This window comes from Aptenodytes forsteri, unplaced genomic scaffold (assembly GCF_000699145.1).
Source record: "Aptenodytes forsteri isolate BGI_AS27 unplaced genomic scaffold, ASM69914v1 Scaffold193, whole genome shotgun sequence".
Classification (NCBI taxonomy): Eukaryota; Metazoa; Chordata; class Aves; order Sphenisciformes; family Spheniscidae; genus Aptenodytes; species Aptenodytes forsteri.
Genome location: NW_008795405.1, coordinates 2,358,966 through 2,364,615, shown reverse-complemented (window position 1 = coordinate 2,364,615; position 5,650 = coordinate 2,358,966).

The window sequence follows — 5,650 nt, the reverse complement described above, 5'->3', positions numbered from 1 at the left end:
GGTCCGGTCCGGCCCTCTTGTCACTCGCCCCGGGGCGCCACGCACCTCATAAAGACTGGCTCAACGCAGACTGGGTATTCCTGCCAAACCCGGCAATGAGAATTACAACGCTGGGTACTCCTGGTAGCCATATAAATATCCAGCCCCGTTAGCAATCTTAAAATCTTGGCCTGACTAACAGTGACTGCGGTGCTACAATTTCTCAGCACAATACGTCATGCGAGTACTCTTTTATCAGTTCTTAATTTCACATGCAGTAGGGGCAGGTTAAAACCAGCCTGCCACTCTGTCTTCTCCAGCTCTTTACTGTATACACTTTTTCTGTTCCTGGAGCCAGGGGCAGCCGGGGCGCCACGCACCTCATAAAGACTGGCTCAACGCAGACTGGGTATTCCTGCCAAACAGCCGGCAATGAATTACAACGCTGGGTACTCCTGGTAGCCATATAAATATCCAGCCCCGTTAGCAATCTTAAAATCTTGGCCTGACTAACAGTGACTGCGGTGCTACAATTTCTCAGCACAATACGTCATGCGAGTACTCTTTTATCAGTTCTTAATTTCACATGCAGTAGGGGCAGGTTAAAAACAGCCTGCCACTCTGTCTTCTCCAGCTCTTTACTGTATACACTTTTTAAGTTCCCACTAAGGCAGATAATCCCAGCCTTGTAGATCTGTCTCCTCATAGAGGGTTTTGCCAAGTCTCCTGATCGCTTCTGATGCTCTTCCCAATTCTCTCTATAACACTGCTTTCCAGACGGGGCAGCTGGTCCCCAGAGCGCTCGGTGGAGGCAGTCCCAAGGATTGAATGTACGCGCAACGATCATTACACACATGCCTCTTAAGCATAAGTTGTGCAGAGATTTCCACTGAGCTGCATAAAACTACCCCGGGTCCCTTTCTTGGCTGGGCAGATGTATAGATTAATTGTAAATAGATCTGGTTTTAGCTCCACATGTTAAATAAACATTCAGTTCTCCAGGGCTTTGTCCATTTGCTTGTGTTTTTCTGGTACCTCTGACATTCCTCACAATCTTCACCCATCCTCATTAGCCTAAATAATTGTCATCCATTTATTCTGCTGCTACAATCAGGAACTGTACCACACCTCGAACTACACTGTTAACACTTTGCCATGATGAAAATTGACTGTGTAACCCTAAAGTTTTAAGCCTTCCAGGAATACCTTTTACTAAAGGCACCAGATCTCACTCCGTACCTGCTTAGCTCTGGTAGAAGCTCATGGTCTGCCTGAAGAACTTTAAGAAGTCTAAATAAATTGTGTCAAATAATTCTCCTTTTTTCCATTCCTTACTGACATTTTCAAGTAGTTGTGCTGTGACTGTGATGATCTAAGGATTAAGTGAAATAAGATTTGTGGGCAGAGGTAATAACTTTTTATTAGACCAACTGATACAGCTGGAAAAAAACATACAAGAAGTATTTCTGTGCCTGAAAGCTTGTCTGTTTTTTCCAGCTATATCAATTGGTCTAATAAAAGATATTATCTCCCTTTACAAACCTTGACATGTTCAAGGAATTCAGTAAGTGAGACGTGATTTTCCTTTTTTGAAGCCAGGCTGGTTAGGTTCTATGAAATTATGATCTTCCAGATACTTTGCTCTTTTAACTACAGATTCAAGTATTCATGCGGTAGAGAGGGCAGTCTTCACATAGCCGCCTGCTTCACCACCAGGGCCATGGGAATATGGCCCTGCATTTCCCACTTCCCATCCACTCCTCAGAAAAGCTGCTGCAACAGTGCAGCTACGCAGGTAACAGGAGACGGAGGGGATTGTAGCCCCCAGGTTGCAGTAGCTACTGCAGGATGTCCGAGTACAAGCGTACACTTACAGCTGACCTTCTTGATCAGAGAAAGAGCATCCTAAGGGGAGCATGATAGCGTCCAGAGCAACATCCTGGGGCGGGGATCCTCGGGTAGGAGTGCATTGCCAGCTGTGGCCCTGAAAAGGTAGCTGGCAGGGTAGGAACAGTACGGGGGTGCCACCCTGGATGGACAGATCATGAAGCAACAGGACCCATGGGTTCACTCATCTGGAACCGACCCGCCCAAGCCCCTCCTCATGATTCCCCCAGGTCCCCATCCCAGACACCACCCCACTAGCACATCCCCGCTCCCCCCAAGACACGGTGTGCTGCTTGCTGCCCACCCCAGTGGCAAGAGTCTCAGGCCGATTGAAGGAGGGTGGGGCCCACATGTGGGAAAGAAGCACTTGGGGAATCGAGCCTTGCCTCAGAACTTTGACTTCTGACTTCAGAGATTCTCGATGAGAGAGAAGAGCAGACGTGCAGAAAGAATGAAACCTAAAATCTGTCCTGCCTTGAGTCCCTCTGGACTCCTCCACTCATCGGAACAGGGTTTGTCACCCACCCTGACACATTTTTGCCTGCTTGGGGAGGGCAACAGGGGAGAAAGAGTTTTCATCCATCGTTTCATGTTGTGGCTAAAATGGATCTTGCTTGCTTTAAACATTGGGGTCACCTTTTCTGAACAGCTTAATTCTCCTCTGCCCTACTGGTGACACCGCAGGCAGCATTTGATCCTGGGCCTAGAGCTGCCCCACTCAACCAAGAAGGAGACAGGTTACAGGACAAACGTCTGGTGCTGCTGTGGCTGTCTAAAGGCATTTTCTGTGCTTGTTTCCTGTCCAGTTCAGGTCTGTGGTGCCAGGGTTTCTCTTTCCCAGTGTATGGTTTCAGGTGTATTCTCAGCTCTCAGTCTGCCTTACTTGTTCAGTTTTGTCCTCACTATAAATCACACTGCTGCCACCCCCTCTCATCTGAACAGCAAGTAAGAACTACGCAAGCATTCCTTTCACGGACAAGTTCTCACACCTAAGCATGGACTCTCTCCATCTGGTTTCAACCCAAACCCGAACAAGCAGAGTAGGACTAACAGAGTCCCCCACTAGTGCTGTTTGCTGTTGATTACTCCTTGATCGGACCTATGAATAGAACTTGTGTCTGGTCCTCCTTCTACCCAAGAGAAAGCCGGGAGAGTCTGGGAAAGCAATCACACTTGAGCACTCCCACATGCTTCTGGTCCTAGACCACCTTTAGAGTGAGGGCACACGTGTAGTTAAAGCTACGGCTATGGTGGAAAGCCCACATGGTAGCACTACTGTGGGAGAGAACAATGACCACCTTATTCAGAGCGGTCAAAGGTTTTGTTAAGCGGCTCTCTGGCAGCAGCAGGATTTATGGGATGCAGGGCAATTCCAGTAGCAACCAGTGACACAGCGCTGTACCTTTCTTCCTCACCCAGTCCTCACGTCAGGCGGCCAGCCAGACTCATGATTTCAACATGGGCCAATTTTTTGAAAACCTTAAGCTTCCACTGGGAAGCAAAGCACTCGGCAAAGACTGCTAGTGTAGCCTGCTCTGCACTAGCAGCACACTGGCAGCTCCGAGCACCACAGTTTGATTTTTCTGCAATTTTTTTCTCCGCGCACCTCAAAGTATTTTCCCCATGTCTAAGGGTTTTTGGAGGAGGGAAACAACTGCAAATATTCTGTTATTTGTGCAGGTTCCAGGACAAAAATATGCTAACAGTTGCAAAGCTTCAAACGAGGTTCCTCCCTCTGGAAGGTGGAAGGGGCTTTGATAGGCAGAAAGGGCCCACACATTTGCCTGTCTTGATCTCCATGAGAACAGATGCTGTTCAGGTTACATCAGCCCCAGCTTAGACTGTCAAACCCTGGTCAGGGTTGCCAAGTGTGAAATATTTCCTACGATACTCACACGTTCAGTAGCCCTATCGGGCTCTCCCTCAGCCCAGCTGGGTTCCAGCATGTCCAAGACGTGCAACCTGTTAGTGACTGCTGCTCGCAGCCACCAGCAGCGGTTACAGCGCACGTCAGACCACAGAGCTTCCCACCTCTTCTCAACCCAGAGAGAGCAACACCCAGAGCAGAAAGTGAGTGGCCCAATACTGGAACTGGCACCACACCTACATCCTTCTTCTCTGCTATTATTTCCAAGTGGTAAGTCCCCACTGTCAACTCGTAACAGAAAAGTCTGCTCTCGGCCATTAACAACATAACCTTACATTTTGTACTATTGCATTTCATCCCATTTCTACTGTCTCAGCCATCAAAATTGCCTACCCCCTCCTATGGGATATCCCAGTCCTCCCCTGTATTGACAATGCCTCCCAACTTTGGATAAGCAGCCAATTTCATTAGCACATCCACTTCAGCATGCCAAGATCATTAATGAAAACTGGGCCCGGGACCAGCCACTGGGGAACTCCTCTAGTAATCTCTTATAATTCTTGCACTTATCTCCATCTTAACTAATAACTCACCATGTGGCACTGTAGCAAATGGATTACCAAAGTCCAAAGCAATCAGTTCTACCGCATTTAGTGTGACCTCCAACCTAACACGGGGTAGAGGAGGTCCCAGGGTGGAAAAGCATCCAGAATTCATTTCAGAAGTGCCTAGGGAGCTCTAGAAACATCCATCCCAATCTACATAAAAATATTCCATGGATAGTTAACAGCAACGCTCAGACTTTGCACCTTACTCCAAGTAGTGATTCGCCTGATATCATCTTAGAGCCACTAGATCTTGTTACATCTTTGCTCCATCAAGGAACTCAAATTCCTCTTCCCCAAGCAAAGCACACACAAACTGTGAGCAGCTCACCATTCAGTCTCCTCAGAGAGAGGGAGCTGCAGGGAGCTGCAGGAACTGGCTCACCGGGCATCCAGCACCCCCAGCTGCCCCATGGATTTCCCCTGAACCTCTTCCACACTCTGTGTCTTCGGTGAGCTGCTGGCCTCTGAGCTGGCAGTGCTCTCCCAGCCCCAGACCCCCAAACATGCAGGTGAGGGAAGGCTCCCCACAGCTGTGCCCGGTGTTTCCAGCCACGGATCAGCTGCGCTGCTGCCAGATACCACCCCCTCCAGGTGCTGGGGCCACATGCCCCCGGGGCCCACCTCTCCCAGAGCACGAAGCCCCCAGGACTTGCTTCCGCAGAGAGCTCTGCCCAGCTCCCATCTCACCCACAGCCCTGCAGCAGCTGTCCCTGCCGCATCTTCCCAACGGCACAGCCAGGCCGCCGGCTTCTTCGGCAGAGCAGCCAGTGCTGCGAGCGGCTGCGCTGGATCAGGAAGGCACGAAGCCACCATCCTGCCCCAGACCTCCGGGCGCCTGGCCAGGCCAGGGGTGTTCGGCTCCCCCTCTGCGGGCCCCCAGGAGAAGGGCTGGGTGGTGCGGTGGGGAGCCCCTGCGTAGCTAGGGCAGGGTCCAGGTGAGGGAAAGAGAAGGGTGCTCACTTCAGGGGCTGGGAGCCCCTGGGCTTCAGAGGAGCAGGCACAGGCCCAGCCCGGGGCAGGGAGGAGGGAGGCTGGTGTGGCAGGTGGCCATGGTCAGGGCATGCCCCAGGAGAGGAGCCCGCACAGGCCCAGGTCATGGATCCCAATCTCAAGTGCGGCCGCTGTTTTGTCTCCCTCGTGTGGCCCTGGCCCCCGGCGAGGGCAGCGGGTGCCCAAAGCAGCCCCTTCCCCTCAGCAAGGGCTGCGGCAGCAGGGGAGTCCTCTGCGCTCCAGTGGCCGCCTGCCTTCAGGGCCGCAGGGCTTCACCCTGCCTGCCCGCTACCTTCCCCCGGCCCCTGGGACCTCGCAG